Raw genomic sequence first — 19,413 nt, 5'->3', positions numbered from 1 at the left:
AGAAAATAAGACTATAGTATAAATCAACGGCCTTCTCCTGAAAATTTTAAACATAAGTTTAGGATTCTAATTTCACCTCCTGTCCATCATCATCTTCTTACATTATTTTGTGATCTCAAGTAATTCACTTCACTGACTTATGTCTATTGCCTTATCTTTAGATAAATGAGTAGGTATACCCCAAATCTGAGATGCTATATTTTCCATCCACTCCTTGAGAGCAAGTTACAATATCCATAGGCCTTAAATCTTTCTGGCATTTCTACATTGTTTCCCCCACTCAACACCCCCAAGCCCCTCCAGTTAGGCCAATAGCACAGATACTTCTTCCACCATTGTTTTAAATCTTGAGTCGTTTTAGCCAATGACACGGATAATGTGGTCACCTCACTAACATTCATTTCTCACAATTATGAAGCCCTGAGAGTCGAAGATCAAGTTACTAAATCTTCCTGATAACAACCCTCTTCTGGAATACAGGTAGAGTTCCTTTATGGCTCCTTACATGGAAGACAAAAGGGAGTTATCTCTCTCTTATCTCATCTTACAAAGGAAGTGATCCCACTTTTAAGTGCTCTTCTCCAATGACCTCACTCCCTCTTACAGATTCCTCCTACAAATAGTACCTCATTGAGTAAGGACTCCAACACTCCTATATGTGTGAATTTAGGGGGGGGGGAGATGAAGTTTCTGGAAAATACATAAATAGGCATACAACTGTTTTGGATCTTACTGTTCTTATGCACAAGGAAACATAGTGAAAAATACATTGAAGTCAGGATTGCAAAAATAAAACGGAAACCAGGTACCATATTGGATGGTTTTATACGGTTGTTTAACTTAGCATGTGAAATAATACCTTTACTGTTAAGCAGTTACGTTCACAGAAGTCTAAGTTAATAGATACTGTTTCAAGAACAAAATAAAAACTTTTTAAATTCAAACATTTTTTTAAAGTGTATGAGAATATAGTAATTAAGTAAGTGTTTCTGCTACACTTGTTAGCTTAGTGTCCAAAAGGGATCTCCTCAAGAAATTTTGTTGTGGGTTAGTATTATTTTCATTCTATGTGAATGATTAACCCTTAATTGTTTTAAGCAGTAGGGAGGAGTGACTGAGCATCAGTAACTCAGATCCCATTGCTTTTATGTCTGTTCATCACCATCGATCCAAATTCTAAAAGACATTTTTAGTTTGTAGTGAAGATTGCAAGGCAATTTCAGCTGTAAAGGCAGAACCATTTTTTACAAATTTTTTGGCAAAAAAAAATGAATTTTCTAGTCAAAACTTCTCTTGTGCATCAGCTCTATAATATTTTCTTAAGCTATCTTCTTATGTTCTATGTGTTCACAAGGAAGACAAAGTAAGCAAGCATCCAACAGCAGCTACTGATTGAAAGCAAAAAGGAGAGGAATGTTTATCTCTTGAAAAGTGAGTTAACTGTTGGGGGTAGCTACTGAGGGTGTAATTGTATTTCTTATATTCTTGTTCTCTCTATTTTTTTAACTCCATAAAGAGTTTAATCATGTTGCAGTTAATTTTCATATTTTTCAAAAGAAAAATTATATTTGTCATACACCCTAAATGGACATTATTCTGTGTACAGTCACAGAGCGCTCTTAGAATTTTTCTTGGACTTGCACTAAATAGTCCGCTAAAGCCATTATTTAGGAATCACATATTTTTATCTCTTCTCTATATGGATGGATAAACCTTCAAAGATTCAGCAAAAAGGTTCGAAGAGTTCAGAAAGGCTCATAAATTTGTGTCCTCTTCCTTTGATATTGCCAATCCTTTCTCTTCCTTGCCTGCTCAGTTCCCTCCCACTCTCACCCTGCTCCATCTCCTGGGCTGCGGTTCTCCAACCCCTCTGGTCCTGCTCCTACTCAGTCTTCCTGTCTTCTAAAACATCATGAGGCCCAAGATGACTGCCGGAGCTTCCCTTCTTCCTAGCTTCAGATGACACGCAATTCCCTACTTTTTCGGGTTTTGCAACACAGATTATATTCATTTTCTAAGTGTTTAATACTCTACTTACCAGTGGGATGGGCCCATAAGAGCCACCATGGTGACTATCACTATTGGTACTCACAAGGTAGTTTAACACATGAAAGAAATACAGGTCAAAGCCTGTGATATTTGTTGACATGGGAGAAAGTACTCATGAACACATAGTGATGTTTAAGTGTTTCTACAGAAAAGAGATTAGTAATATATACTGAGAGCTTGGCAAATGTTTTTGCTGTTGATCTGCCATAAAAGAGATAAACACTCAGAGGATCTGTGATATATTAGAACATACTTTAAGGGTTATACCTGTGAATATATTTAATCCACATTCATCTTCGAGTACCAATATTGGCACAAAATAAAATTTAAAGCATACCTTAGAAAAACAATGCCTTTTCAATAACTAGTTTTAGAAAAGTGAACGTACATACACAAAAACCTGAAAGTAAAACTGGAACAACGAACTCAGAATAAGTCCAAAAGCATAAATGGAGACATAAAAGCTCTAGAAGAAAACAAGTGGAGAATATTTCAAGACATTGCGTGGGCCAAGGATAAACAGACAAGTAGATTTATCTCAAACTGAACTGTTCTAGCACAGCCAAAGAAAGAACCAGCAGGGTGGGGAGACCCATGGCAGAAGATGTTTGTAAACTCTCTATATGACAAGCAAGGAAACGCACAAAATATAAGGTAATCACTTATATACCCACTAATGATGGTAACAATAGTAAAGCTGATAGTCTGCTTTAAATCTGGGCAGATGTTCTTAATAAAGACTTCTAAAGAAAATATAATGGCTAAACATGGGTGTAAAGATACTCAGTAACACTAATCATGACGTAACTATGTATCGAAATCACAATGAATAGCCCCACTTCAATGTCAGTTACACTAGGTATCATAGATACTGTTTTAAAAGAAAATAAAGAGAAAAAATGAATAGAACAAAGTTAAGTTCAATAAATTGAAGGGCAAAAATAAACGATAGTGAGGCTGTGGAGAGGCATAGTTTTTTACCTGTCCCCCCCCAACTCACTCTTTTTTTTTTTTCCTACACAGGGTTTCTCCTTGTAGCCTTGGCTGTCCTAGACTCACTTTGTAGATCATGGCGGCCTCAAACTCACAGCAACCTGCCTGCCTCTGCCTATTATTCTCAATATAAATAAGTGATACAATTTTGAGATAGTAAATATGCTGTTATCATTATTTGATCTTATTAACTACATATGCATATGAAAACATTACACAGAATCCCCAAAATATGTACAATGATACAACGGATACTTTAGCAACAAGCTACTCTATCAACAAAATATGTTAGAGTGGTACAATATATCCTATGGCACCACATAATTTAATTTTATTAATAAGTAAAGTGAGACAATCCTTCTTCTTCTTCTTCTTCTTCTTCTTCTTCTTCTTCTTCTCCTCCTCCTCCTCCTCCTCCTCCTCTTCCTCCTCTTCCTCCTCTTCCTCCTCTTCCTCCTCCTTCTCCTCCTTCTTCTTCGACAGGGTTTTTCTGTGTATATCCTTGGCTGCCCTGGAACTAACTCTGTAGACCAGGCTGGCCTTGAACTCAAAGATCCAGCTGCCTCATCCTCCCAAGTGCTGGCATTAAAAGCATGAAGGCCTGGGGCTGGAGAGATGGCTCAGTGGTTAAGAGCACTGTCTGCTCTTTCAGAGGACCCAGGTTCAATTCCCAGCACCCACATAGCAGCTCACAACTGTCTGTAACTCCAAGATCTGACATCCTCACACCAATTCACATAAATTAAAGTTAAATAACATGTTTAAAAAAAATAAAGGCATGAAGGCATGTGCCACAGCACCCAGCTAAAGTGAGACACATTTTTAAGGGTGATGTGAGAAAATCTACACCTGTAACAGTAATTTTAAAGAAAACAATAAAGCTATATTAACTCAGGAAAATATTTTTGTTTCACCTACTTACAGTTGGGACAACTTAGCTCAAAAAAGTTTTGAGCTATATTTTCAACTAGATGGTCTACTTTTAAACATTTTGTTAATGTGATCATGTTAAGAACATGGTTCTATTTAAATGTTTATGCTTAATACTTAGTTAATACTTAGTTAAATATTTGTTGCATCATTTAACAGTGCTTAATATCATGTAATCCACTGATCACCTTTGCCTTTCATGATCAAGGTAATTTACACTGAAAATAATGCCAATTAAAGTTTAGATCTCCTGCACCAATAAATGTTGGGCACATGTGTGACAGCTTGCTTGTAATCAGAGCACAGGGGAACACTGGGGCAAGCTGGCTAGCAAGACTGGCCAAAGAAAAGGAGTCTGAGTTTAAATGTCATCTCTCTGTATGAGGACGGAAGGGAACAAGAAAAATTGTCAAAGTCAACCCCTGACCTCACCACACACATGCACACAGTCCGCCCACATAAATATGGGCACCCATAAACATTTGAACATGCATACATACATGAACACATACTGTACACACATACACACGCAAAAAAGAATTAAAATTTGCAAACATGTGTTATACATTGTTGAATAAAGATTTCTTCCCTTACACATTTCTTTATAATACCTTATTAAACCATATAAATCACTATTTTTTAAAGTGTGCTTTTTAATCTATAGTTTAAAGAACATCCCATTAACATGGATGCTGCCTCCATGTGCTTTCTATGCAGTTCTTTTGGCTAACATTGATAAAGAAAGAAAAATGTTTGTTGTCTAATCAAATAGTGGAAGAAAATAAAACAATTGTGATAATTTATTGTTGTCTATTAGAATGGAAAAGCACAAGAGGTCTGCTTCATCCAGCCTAATGTGGCTTTGTTAAATGAGTACTTTTAGACAAATGAAATGATCAGTTGTCACCCTGTATTTACTTATCAATCTATTCTGGGACTCTTGGCCACACTCAAGTGATGCGCACTGTGCTGAGAGTGCACTGATCGCTCTAGACGTTTTCTGCCTCTGCAGTGTCCTTTGCCGGATATCACTCTTAGTAATGTCAGCAGGCCTTCTTCAACATAAATCTCACAAAACAATGTTTCCTAGACTGGGAGTCAGTGGTAATAATTTTTTAGATCCAAAAGGTAATTCTAAATATGTCTTTACATGCTTACAATGAAATATAATTTTAAATTGCTATGAAGCGAATAAATGTATTCCTAACCTATGTAAGCACATGTGTAAATATACATACAATTTCACCCAAATTTGCTACTATTTTTCACTTTACCACCTAAAATGATTATTATTCTACTGTCTGCTTTTTCAGTTTACTAGGACAATTTTTTTTAAATACCAATGCAAATATTACTTGGGCATAAAACCCTTCCTTTTATATTTTCACACACTTTCCCCTGACATATATATGTTATTGAGAGAAAATAATTGGGTCTTTTTATTTTAAACTGAGGTACAAGGTAAAATATACATGCATTTTTGTTTAACACACATTCAAATTAAACATATTGAGTAAAGCATTCCACTACACTTTATGAGGGCAGCAAATCTCAATGACAGCAAAATGCTAACTACAGTTTTATCCCAGAGACAAATTATAAGGACATTTTATTTTTAAACTATAAGGGGAAAAGGGGATGTTCTAGGTACCTGACCCCATTTATGCATGAATGCAAATGTATGATACATTCACATTTATGACGTAAAAGGGGTTGTTCTTATCCCCTTTTTTCCATCCCCTATTTTCCAAATATGATTGGAGGATGGACATTTGCAAATAATGAAGTTGACATTTTTGCTTTTTTGCTTTTTAGCTACATAATATAGTTAACTAGCTGGTAAGATAAGAATAATAATTTCAAATATTTAAACAAGGATCAAGGCTCTCTCTCTGCCTCCCTGTACACCATGACTAAGTGTGCTACCTGGTACACCTTCCAAACTGGAAGGCACACATGCCACAGTGACATAAAGATACCGAAGCAGGTTCCTACTTCCATGGCCTTCACTGTACATTAAGCAGAAGTGTTTGCTACGTAAATCTTGTCAGACAAAGCAATTAGGACTGTTTCTAAGCTGACCTCATGTATATGCATCATTTCAGAGTTCCTCTCCCAAGTCCTACCTGATCTTTTTTTTTTTTAAGTACACAATTCTTATTGCTTTTAAAAGCTATACAATGGTGTTATTTTAAATGTATCTGTGTCTGGGATATGTGGAGAAACTGCTTAAGCTTGCTGTCCACAATGATGTCAGGGTATCTGAATACATGAGCCGGAGCCTGTTCATGCAAACTATTTTCACCCCAGGGCCTTTGTTAGGATGAAGAGACTCTCCTAATAGCCTAAGGCCATGACACCTTGTTTGGTCTTACTCTGCAGCATTAGCTGGTAACTAGTGGAGGCTGTCTGCTGCAGTATACTGTGGGGGGTGGGGGGTGGAGGTGGGGAGGCGGGGAACGTATTTTTTAATGGCATATTTTAAAGTAAAGCATACCAAAATTGAGTTGCTAAGCATTTGCATCTTTTCTCAACTTTACCTTCCCTTGGTAATTGCAGCTCCCGTAAGATGAATTGTATTCATGAACAAAGATAGTTGGAGAGTCAAAGTCCACAGCCGATGGTAACAGCAATGCTCTTTAACTGGCCAATATTGTATTGCCACAGGAATTCTTGGTTTTCTGACTTCTGGTTGAGCAACAGTGGCATCCAGTGGCCAGATAATTGTTTCCATGATTAGAGTGTCACCGGCAGTCCTGAGGACAGGTCTAAATGCTTGTGGTGTGTTCAACCTAAGCAAAGGAATTTGCTTGAAAGAACAAATCAAACGTCTGTTTCCAAAGCAACTCAGGATCAAATCTAGGTCATGAAATTTAGCTTCTGACAACGAATAAATACTGACAATCTCCCTAACATTTCTTTATAACTTCAATTTAGGGTACCTATTAGGGGGTCTACTGTGTACCCTCTTGTTGACCCCATTAGCTATAGCCTGTGATACTAGAAATTTCCCCTGCAGTGAACTGAACACCGATTCTGTGTTAAGCATCTGGAAAAATAAAAGGCTTCAAAATAGCTACACTACTTGTGCTTAGCACCCACTTTGTATAAAAGTGCTCTGGTGGTTCCTGTACTAACAGCTTATAAGTAATGTGTAATCCGGAAAGGTTATGTCTGGGACCCGATTGGTGGTGTAGTGACATAATAAAGAATCCTGTCCATATTTCTGCCTCAGCCTCTAGCTTGCTGGCAAGCCCAATAAATCCTCTGAGTGGGGCCTGAATACGTCCACGGACTTCTCTGAGGGTAATATTAGGCAGCCAACACAGCTATTGGCCCAGAGTAAATACCCAGTGACCCAGCATCAGGAAATGTGAGTTCTGCAGCCGTACTTCCTGGTTCAGATCCTAGCTTTGGTTCTTACAAGCTGGATGACCTAAGCTAAGGTTCTTACACAATCTATGCTTTGTTTCTCCACATGTAAAGGGAGATAGCAATAGTAACTGTGTCATAGGCTTGCGCGAAGATCTAAATGAGATAATTCATAGAAAGATACTTAAGTGCCCAGCGTGTAGAAACACTCAGTACATAGTAACTTCTCTGTTCAATGTCACAGAGTACAGGCAGAAGAGGGTTTATTAAAAGCAGCAATATAATATCCCTGTGTTCTGACTGGTTTACCTGGAATTATTTCCTTTCTGTGTCATTTATATGATTAAGAATGCGGGTTGTTGTAGGCTCAGTTTTCTTAACCAATTTACTTTATTACAACTTATTAACTGAGCGTACATCACTCATAACCCGACTAACCAAAATCATAGGAAAAGAAGATTAAAGAACACAATAACAAAACCAACCGTAAGGATATCAGTTCCAAGGAATCATTCTCCTGGCGTAATCAGCAGGATTTCTTCTGTTGGAACCTGGAGTAACCAGAACCCGGAACCTCAGCAGGAGTACGGAGCCCAGAAGCCTTCCCTCCAGTGGTTCTCTCTAGGAGCGGCTCTGAAGTGGAGCAATGAACAGGCAAGACTATCTCAAGTCTCCAAAAAGCCCCGCCTCCGTCGCAGGAGAGGTGGTTAGTCTTCTAGTGGATTAACCTCACCTGTTCTCTCACAAGACCGTTCTGATCCCACACTTGGGATCAGAAAAAAACAGGTTTATCTCTCCTTCAGGTTGTTCAATAGGAGCAGATCCTGACAAGAATTTTTGGGTGTAGGAAATCAGTAGCATCTAAGCAGAACTTTCACAATGTGAGGGAGGTCCTATGTGGTTCAGGAGAAAGATGCAAAGGGACCAGCTGTATCCAGTGTACAAGGGTATAGAGGACATGGGACAGGGCGCAGATCAACACAGAAGTACGAAAGGGGACTAAGTTGATTCTTGTTTCCTTCCACAGAAACTTTGATGACACGCCGAGCAGAAAGGAATAACTTTTGGAATCATTATTAAAGTATTCCTCCAGGATACTGGATTGTCAAATAATAGCCTTGATTCCAATCTGTGTAATTATTTTTCAATAAAAATGATTGATTTTTTTTTTGAGAAACCAAAAATAGACAGTCAAAGAATTTAAACTTCTTAATAGGATGTATATCTGGCGCTGATAAAAAAAAAAATGTACAGACTGTGGAGAGCAGCAGTGCTGGAAGAGCTTTTGTTTCTAGTATACAGTATAAGAGCTGACATGGTGGATAATGATCCAGGGACAAGTGGACCTCTCGTGGTGGGCCAAAGCACAGGGTTCAAAGTGTTGAGCCATCTCCAACGAGGGTCATTGATATCAAGAAACTCATCCCAGAAGCAAAATGGAACAACAACAACAAAAAACAAAACAAAACAAACAAAAACCCTCTTTCACCCCTTCAGTTCAGAAACTAAGCAAGAAGTTGGTCATGTTCAATAGGAAATCTAACAAAAACAGAGAACATCATTTGGTTTTTTAAAAAAATAGATCAAGAAAGTTCTTCTCAGCAGAAAAAAAGAAGGTCCTTTTCTTCTCAAAATGTATCACTCTATGCTAGTCCATTGCTGGAAATTTCATTATTAAAACATTCATCTACTCCCCTAGAAATATCTTAAAATATAAACATTTATGAAAGAAATTTAATGAAGCTACCATATATAGGGAGAGAAGATGTCCACAACTAAAAATCATACGCTATAAAATAAAAACACATCCCAGGAATATGTTACGTATTTTTGACTCACTGGCTAAAGAAGCCTGAGAAATCACCCAAACACTAGCAGCTGTAGCCAGTTCTATTGGTTACCCTCCACAATCTGACACTAAGACCCTTTTTCTGAAGATACTACGTACGTCAGCAAATATGGAGAAATCCAGCTGGTACACACTAGAGGTTTCATTCTAACTGCCCAGCATTAGTAGTGATGGTGTGTGGGGGGGGGTAACTATGCATGCAGTGGAGGAGAAAAAGAATCATAAGCATCACACAGTTACCAACCTTGCTAACCACAATAACAACCCATCTGCAAGATATACAGGCAGATACAGTAGTGGCACAAATGTTATAGGAGTAACCGAGAACGTGTTAAGTACTCTGCATGAGATGGAATGCATGCGTGACACTGCTAATAAGGCCAAAAGCCTGAGACTACACAGGTCATGAGGAAACTGTATAACATTATTCTGCTAAGTGAACATAGCAATGAATGATTCCTAATGATGTGTTGTTGCTATACTCACAGATCACTGCATTGTTCAGCCATAGTCAGAGAATCTTCCTTTTGCAGTAAATGGTAATTAAAGGAGACCCACAGCTACACAACATGTGGAGACTGAAAGATTTGGGAGCACTCACTCAGCACTAAATGGGATGTGTTTACCACACCCCTCACGAAAAGACTCGGGGATCTTAGAAGAAGAGGAGTTGGAGAGATTGTTAAGGGCCAGAGGTGGTGGCCAACTCCAAAGGAAACAGTATTTTCCTGACACAAGAGGGTTGAATGCACATATGAGCTCACAGATGCTGTGACAGCACACACACAAAACCTATACAAATTCAAGACAAAATCCTAATATAGAGAAGCAGAGTTCATCCCACCTTGGTTGGTAGCTACTGGGAGAGGGTAAATAAATAAGTTTTCTTCACTGGATTTATCAATCACACTCCAAGGCAGGCCCCATCCTCAAAGGGGCTATTTGTTTGCACTGTGTGTTTGCTGTTTTGTTGTTGTTGTTGATTTAGGTTTGGTGGATTTTTTTGTTTGGTTTGGTTTGGCTTTTGAAGAAGGGTTTCTCTGTGTAGCCTTGGCTGTCCTGGGCTCATTTTGTACATCAGGCTGGCCTCCAACTCACAGAGATCCACCTGTTTCTGCCTCTCTGAGTACTAGGATTATAGGCATGTGCCCGCTCACCAATCTAAATTATTTCTTTTTAACATAGCAAAATGACAAAGAGCTTGGTGGGTAGCAAGGGAAGGAAGAAGTAGGAGAGTAAAAAAAATACCATCGAAATATACTATATGAAAACAATTAAAAAATAAAAAGACATTCTTTGTGCTACTTGTTTCTGTATTTCTCATTTTAAATAAAAGCATCCCCAATATATAAAAACATTCATCCTTTTCTGTTTAAACATTTTCACACCCTGTCCAATTCATTCATTAATGGGAGGAGTGACTAGTGACGTTAAAAAAAAAAAGAAAAAACAAAAGAAAACAGTCAAGGACGGCTGAAAATGGGGGGGAGGTGGGTGGGAACAGAATTAGGGATCACTTCCAGAAGACACAATTGTCATATTCAAAGCAAGGTTTCTAACACTATGAAAAGAGTGTGTTAAGACATGAGCAGCATGCTTTTCTTGAAGAAGAGACTAAGGTTTTCCAACAAGCTTCCCTATAGCTCATGAAGCACCGGCTGTGTTCTGCTCATGTTATCGCGATGACACAGAGCCAGGAAGTGTGATTATTGGTTGGTGCCTGGCTTCTTTTAGTTGACAGCTGAAGAAATCTGCTCAACTCATCCATACGGCAGATAATGAAAGGAGCCTCCACGCTTATCTGAAATACGTAGCTGTTTAGAAACCTGCAAACCTATGCTATAGTTATTTTTAATTTTTGTTTCAATCTCAGATTTAGTTAGAACTGCAATCTTAAGGCACAGTGTCACAAGCAAAGAATTAAAAGCAGATGTTTTTCTCCATGGCCACTAAGCTTTAAATAAATAAATAAATAAATAAATAAATAAATAAATAAATAACTGTTCAAATCATTCTTAATGAGAGATTGTTTCTGGGCCAGTCCTGTACAATGAAACGCTATCTCAGGCAACAAAGAAGTAAGTGATGGTCACACACACAGTCGCTCCCCTTGTAGTCTCTCTTGAAAGGGAAGTGGCTGTTATTAAGTATGCACTGTGTTGAATAGGGCAATGCAATTGGACAGAGCTTCATGGTGAAGTGATATTTTTTTAAAGCAAGTTTTCCTGACTACTCAGTAATAGAACATTTTCAAGTGTGTCTGCATAACAGGTTGTATGTGGGTTGTGAGCTAGTGTTGTTCCAGTGACATAGAAGTGATTCAGCATTCTTGGAAGACAAACTGGGATGCAAAAACCCTCAATAAATATTTTCAAGACATGAGAAACATATTTGTTACACAGGAACCAAATCTGCTGTGTTTTTTCTTGTGAAGCCATAAGGAGGAGAGAAAGAGGCAGGAAGGGAGGGGAAGGTAGTCACACACAAAATTCTGAATCTGGATGTTGTCTTCCACACGGCACAGAAAGGCGATGATGTGCAATTTGTTTTCCAGGCCCCTGGTTTCTAGAGAGGACCCACAATGGATAGAGTGTTGACGTCAGATTTATTTTCAGGGTTAAAGAGATGATGTCAGAACAAGTGGCAGAGCCACATGGGAGAACAAGTAGGTTGTGAACTCAGCTTTCCTTCTGAGTACCTATTGTCACTTTGTTTATGAAACAGTGGGCTCTTTATTTCATAAGCAAGAGTGTGTTTTAAGTACTTGTTGTCTTATGAGTGTAGAAAAGACTTCCAACACAGTGAGATGTTTTTTTCCTCAGCTAACGACAAGTTAATATTTAGCAAATGCAAAAATCTGAACATGCGTTTTATGTGTGAATAAAACAATATTATCTGGAATTTATGCTGCCGCAGCGTTTGCTAAGACAAAGCTGATGAGTAATGAGGAGGTGGGCCATTAAATTAAAGTAGGTGTCTTAAAAGACTGATCTGTAATGTGGAATTCTCTTGCGCTATCTCTTTGAAGGGTTACCTGTGTGGGTAGGTGTGAACGTGGTTGTTATCAAGAGACCAGAGAACTGAGAGGGATGCTGACCTCAGGGTGATACTGTGATAAAGCCCCCGAGGAAGGAAACCATGGCACAACCATATAATCTAATCACAGGGGTCTCAGGATGAAGATTAGCATCATGATGCAATAAGAAACCACTCCATGAAGAAAATTTTCTATGGCTGGCTGTATATTTCTATAGTAAACATTATACAAAATACTGTTGTGTTTGTGTGGTTTGTGGATGAAAGGATAGACCGCCAAACACAGACAGACAGACAGACAGTCAACAAATATCAGATTGCATAGCTGGGTAATTTAGAATCAGAAACTTGAACTGGGCACTTATGAGTTAACCTCACTCGCAAAACCTTGCAAATCAGATTAGGTCTTAGCCAGAGATGTCAGAGCAAGTAATGGCTGACTTGTACTTAAGTCTTTAGATAGCAACATCAATGGTCACCCTATTGTATCACGCTGGCTACCCGATTCTATAGTTTAACTTCGTCAGTTGTTCATGTGCCGGCTAGTTTTATGTCACCTTGACACAAGCTAAAGCTGTCTGACAAGAGGGAGCCTCAGCCGAGAAAAAAGTGTGTCCATAAGATAGGCCGCAGGCTAGTATGTAGAACATTTTCTTAATTAGTGGCAATGTGGGAGTCCCAGCCCATGGTAGATGGTGCCACCCCTGAACCAGCTGGTCCTTTGTTCTATGAGAAAGCAGGATGAGCAAGCCATGAAGGGCAAGCTAGTAAGCAGCACCCCTCCTTGGCTTCCGCATCAGCTCCTGCCTCCAACTCCCTGCCTTGTTGGGGTTCCTGTCATGACTTCCCTTGATGATGAATAGTAATACGGAAGTGTCAGCAAAATAAACATTTCCTCCCCAAGCTGCTTTGGTGTCTGACCTCAGCGATAATAAAACCTGACAAGAGCACTTTATTACAACCATTTTCCATTCTTGAACCTCAGATTCCCCACTTTTAAGACAAAGAAAGAATCTAGACAAATTCTATGACCAAAGACATAAAGTCTCTTGTGTGTAGGATGGTTGGCACAATCATCTGACCGTAGAGCAGCTCATTTGCACAACTTCCTGAGTATAGCCATGAAAAGCTTAGTTGCTTAGGTATGGACACAACCGCTGCTATCAGTGCAGCCTGGATAATTCCACCTTGATTAATGTACGCAGGTAGAGAATATGATCACAGTATGGCCAGGCTTAGTCCCTGCATCAACCAGAATGGACTTTATACCCTTTTTAGAATAAGTTCCACGTGGAATTCATTTTTGACTCTGTGTTTGCATGGTTTTTATGTGTGCATGTGGAGACCTGAGGTGCATGTCCCTGTTTTTTGTTGTTGTTGTTTGTTTGTTTGTTTGTTTGTTTTTTCTATATCACTCTCCATGCTATTTCATGAGACAAGGCCTATCACTTAAACTGGAACTCACCAATTGAGTAGAATGGCTGGCCAATGACCTCCTGTTATTCTCCTATGTCTGTGATCTCACCACCCACCCAGTGCTGGCTTTGCAGGAGCCTTCCATGAAGATATATTTTTACAGGGGTGCAAGAGATCCAAACTCGGGTCTTCACACTTGCTCAGCAGATGCTTTCCCAATGAGCCATCTCCCTGGACCCAAAATCCTTGGGATTTTAATCAAAGTCTATCACCATAGTTTTGTGACCATAGTACTCACATTGTGTGTGTGTGTGTGTGTGTGTGTGTGTGTGTGTGTGTGTGAGTATGTGTGTGTGTGTGACCATTCATCATTTATTGTGGACATCTGCTGTGCTGGGCATTTTATTTAACTTTAGGACCCATAATCTGGCTAACAATAGGAGCAGAACACTGTTCAACTATATACCTCTATGATTTCCAGTGAGTGAGTAGAAAATCTCCAATGCCTGAATATTTATATGAAATAAGCACCACAAGCATCCAATATGTCCACTTAGCTTCTGTAAAGAAAACCTGACACAAAGGACTGACCCTACAAAGGAAAATTCAAGAATTGTTCAAATGATGTTATCTCCATATTTTAGAAGAAGCGGTGAGGAGACTATGCATGGGGATTCCCTCTTTTGGTATCAACTCTACCAAGATTACTTACTTTTGGAACATGTAAATATGTTCATTGCTTGATTTCTTGGTCGACAACATAGTAAGCTAAATTCATAATGTTGGCAAAGTTTCTGTGTAGAAACAGCTTAAGACTGAAACAACTTTGCATAAATGAGCATTTTGTATAACAGCTTCTCTCAGTTGCCCATCTGAAAGGGAAACGGCCATATGAACTGCCTTGTGGTTCCAGGTGTTGCTGTCTTCCTAAATAGTAGCAACAGATGTAGCCGATGGCCCTTTTGGCTTTTAGGAGCTGGAGTGTAATGAGTCTGGAGAGGTAGAGAAGGGGTGAAGTTTGCACACTCAGCAAGCATATCCCCCGAAAGCAGGTGCCTAACCTTAAGCTTTGTACAATGTGAATTAAAAATTCTTTCTTGGCTTTGACTATTTCACAACCATAAATTGGCTAAAAATGACCAAAATTGGCTAAAATACCCAACAGGAGCAATTTCTTTGATGTTTCTGAAAAAGTACTCAATTTGATGAGATTTTTAAATTTCAGATTATTGAAATCTTTTCAGTGATCGTTTAAGTTTGCCTAAACTTTGCCTTTATTTTATATATTAAACAGATTTATCATCATTTATACCTACAAAATTCTTAGTTCATTACCAGGGAGAGACTTTTGTCTTATCTGCCACTAGACTGGCCTGGAACAAAATCTCTCTTATTCTACAAAGTGATTTCCTTACATTTCTGCTGAAAGCAACCACAATCTACAGCAATCTACTTCAAACCAAACATCCAATCAGCCACCCAGCTAGTCCACCAGCCAGACACCAATCAGTCCATTAAATACCCAATACCATTCCACATACAAAAGCCAAAAAAAAAAAAAAAAAAAAAAAAAGCTACACAACCTAAACTCATTTTCAGCACCTTGATTCATCTGTGTCTTTACAATCAGTGCCGTCCACTTTAAAAAAAAAAAAAAGTAGTCCTCCCTAGGGGCCTTTAATTATTCTTTTGTTAAATTTTAATTTTATTTTTAAGTGTGTGTGTGTGTGTGTGTGTGTGTGTGTGTGTGTGTATGAGTCTGCTCATGTGAGTTCTGGTATCTGCAGAGGCCAGAGGCATCAGATACTTCTGGAGTTGTAGTTACAGGTGGTGTTTATGAGCTGCCAGGCATGAATGTTGAGAACTGAGCTCTTCAAGAGGCAGTATGCACGTTCTTAACTGCTGAATGGCATCTCTAGTTCCTTAGTCAGGTTTTTTTGTTTTTTTGTTTTTTCTAAGGTTTTACAGTGCCAGAAAGAGATTCACTCCCACTGAGCCCACTTGAGTTACAGAAAGCTCTTAGTTAGTCCTGTAACAATTGTGCCACTACTGCACAACTGTGCAGTGTATAGTGTTTACAGCTCAGCCATAAGGAAGACACATTGAGGGGAAAAAAAAACATAAAGAAAGTAACATCTGGAAGATAAAAGCATCTACAAAATGCCATCTCTTGGGCATAGTACAGTTATTCCAATCATGAACTTAATGCAACTCAACTTGCCTACAATGAGCCTGCATACAACAGGCCTATTGGCAGCCCATTACGCATGAAAAAGTGTTTCAAAGAGCTTTCTCCCATCTGATAGAGTCCAGGAAATTGTGGGTATTTGTCAACACATCTATAATGACTAGTGAACCCATCAAACTCCACTGCGAAATTTCAAACTCGGAGTTACACGGATGGCAGTGGTTAGGCTCGCTGAGTTCTACAACAAAACAAAAACCACATAAGTAATGTAAGGGAAATGGGTTCACAGAGATGGAACAAAGACAAGGGAAGGAACAGACAAGAGTAATCAGAAGACGTTGCACACATGCATGAAAAAGCCAATTAACAAAACGATTTCTTAAGTTACTAACACATATTTCTAATATCCCCCCAAACCAATGTGCCAACCATCCTAATTCCTTACTCCCAAAAACAAAAGCTAAAATATTACCTGGAATGAAAACTAGTAATAAACAATCAAATGATCCCCCCAAGAGTAAAAGTACTTCAAGAGCTAAGACTAGCAAACATATTACAAGTACAACTAGCAAACATATTACAAGTACATTATATATTAATATTAACATTTAACCAACAGCAGCAGGAACAAAAATTGTCTAAATCAAGGAATGGTTTTCTTTATTTACTTTGATTTTACCTTTCAAAGTAACATTAAATTGACTCCAATTTCCTATTCACTAGAAGTTAAGGAACCCCAAATCTTCATAATATCTGATTTATTCCTTATAACCTTCAGGCACTGGAAAGCTTTAAAATACCATGTACATCAGTTTTTATTTATAATCTATAAGGCACAGAAAGGTCCAGAATGAGTATGTTAACTTATAAACCTTTCGCTTTTTTTTGAATAAAAAAAAATACATAATACGAAACATAGCATTTATAAGGAAAATATATAAAATACTTGAACTTCCTAATAAGCCAAATTTCTATACTTTTCCCACAGTCATTCTCAACAAATATCTATAAGATACCTCTCAAAAAGAGAATGACAATTATAGGGACCTTTCTAATTTCCTGTTGAGCTATACTCCTATAACGATGCTAGGACTTCTCATTCAAAACAAGAACATTAAATAAAGCGATCCAAATATCTAACAAATCTGTGACTCAAAGCAACACCCATGCTCTCTATTTGTAGTAGGCAATGTATTCACGACTACCTTCACTAAAACATGGAAAACAACCTAAATTAATAAAAATATTCCTTTCTCACCTGAAACATGTGAAAATGTATGCCTTTATGTATGTACACACACACACATATATATGTATATATAAAGAAAGCATGGCATGTGTGCATATTTTATACAAGTTCAACATTTGCAAGGGGTTTGTACAGTGTCTGCTTAAAATGGGACATTTCTCTTAAAAATCTGTAGGAATGACCATGAAAGATTTCTTATTTTCCAGACCAAAACAAAACAAAATAAACAAACAAACAAACAAAAACAGAAACAAGATATCTTTTTAAGAGTCAAAAATAGGAGTTCACTTTGCTAACCATCAACCTATTGCATTTATTCCTTTGCCCCCTTTTTTCTTTCTTCTTTTATTAAAACACTCACCCTTGTCATTATACAAATGTTTAAGCACTGCTAGAGTCTTAAGGTGTATTTTCAAAGAATATAAGGGAATGCTGATAGAGCCACCAACCACGCACAGGTCATTTTCTTTTTCTTTAAAACCATTATCTAGGATGTTGAATTCCTTCATAATTTCTGATCATTTTAGATCAGATGGAGATGATGGCATATCAAGGAGAAATTAAATTTCATCAGTTTGGCTTTCGCACATCCACTATAAAAGTGACAGGCTGGTGCACTGTAGCTGACAGTCTCCATTAACTAGAAGCTAATGTTGCAGAGTCAGTCCAAACCCTGAAGTCACAGCCTCTGGCTACAGGAAGGTCCCCTTCATAGTAGAATTCTCACAGACCCCTGGGGAAAGGCTATAAATATTTTCCACTAGTTCCCTTCAAAACTATGCAGTGAATATATACACGTTGGAACTCTTTTCTCTCTCAGAATCTTTTTTTTTTTTTTTAAAAAAACAGGTCCAATTAAATGTTTAGTTGGTATGAATTGGTATGGTAAGCCAATCTGCCTGTGCTCCTCAGTAAACAGCAAAGAAACAAACAAACAAAAAAAAAATAAGTAGGAAAGAAGGAGAGAAAGGAAGGAAGGAAGGAAGGAAGGAAGGAAGGAAGGAAGGAAGAGAAAGAACATAGGTGTGCATAGGGGCTTAAGTTCAATTATTAAATCAACAGCAAAACAGTGGATTTTAAAGATCGGATTTTATAGCACATTTTGTATTAAATTTGTAGTTAAAAACAAGCAGGTACCAGGAAAAAGTAGCTGTGATATAGAATACCAGTATCTGGGGAAATATGTTTAGCTCAAGGATTATTGCAAATAGGAATTATATTTTAGAATACTTGAAAAATAAATAAATATTTCTTAAATGCCCAAAATACTGCAAAGGATAAATAGAGGCATACTTAATAAGGTTACTTAAGAAAGATAAGGGGTACATGATAAACAAAAGGCAGCTCTTGACCTTACTAAAATCAATACTTACCCTGGGAGACAAGTTAGCTATGTGAAATTCTCTAGAAATCACAACATCCAGACTGTGCGTTGGGTACCCTGGGAAAACAGAGAAAAGATGCTCTGAACACTTTGCAGAGAAGATAAGGCTTAGTAAGATGTGTGAGAGATGAAGGTGAGCTGCCAGGCAGTGATGGGGACGGTTGGCACAATGGAGTCTTAAAAGTTTATTGATGGTGGAGCTCAAAAAGCTGGATCTAGTTGCCCTACGTATATGTAGCATATGTGCAGCTTGATCATCATGTGGTAGATAGGGGCTGTTTCTGACTCTGTTGCCTTCATCTGGATGCCTTTCTCCTAGCTGGGGTGCCTTGTCTATCATCAGTGGGAGAGGATGTGCTTAGTCTCACTGCACCTTGATGTGCCAGGGTACATTGGTACCCATATGGGGGCCTCTCCTTCTCTGAGGAGAAAGGGATGGGAAATGGAGTGAAGCGAGGTGTGAGGGTGGGACTGGGAGGTGAGGAAAGATTAAATAAATTAATTAAAGAAAAACAGTGGGGGAAAGTCTCTTGGGTAGCATAAGGGTAAAGAAGCAGACTGGCATCATGTCACAAGGAACTGGAGGCAAAAACGTTTGACATTGTAGAATGAGGCTGTCCCTAAATGTTTACATATAGGGGTTTTTATAGTATATTCATTTATTTTCATGAAAGAGTTACAAATTGTAGTGCAGAAAACACTAGTTTTCATAATCAAGGGGAATGCCTTAATCAAAGAGGGACTCAAAGGAGATCTGGAGGATAATCAAATGGATGGTTAAAATAAAGGTGAAGAACCAAAATTTAATCTCCAACTTCCAGCAGAGAAGGCCCTAAGAATGAAACTGTATAAGGCAGAGAATACAAGGAGGAACATTATTTCTGTAGAATTACAAAGGGTTTGAGCTTACTGTGAAGATGATCTCTAGGTGGATTTGGGAGCCAGAA

The sequence above is a fragment of the Acomys minous genome (assembly GCF_964271855.1).
Source record: "Acomys minous genome assembly, chromosome: 4".
Classification (NCBI taxonomy): Eukaryota; Metazoa; Chordata; class Mammalia; order Rodentia; family Muridae; genus Acomys; species Acomys minous.
This window is presented reverse-complemented; position numbering follows the sequence as displayed.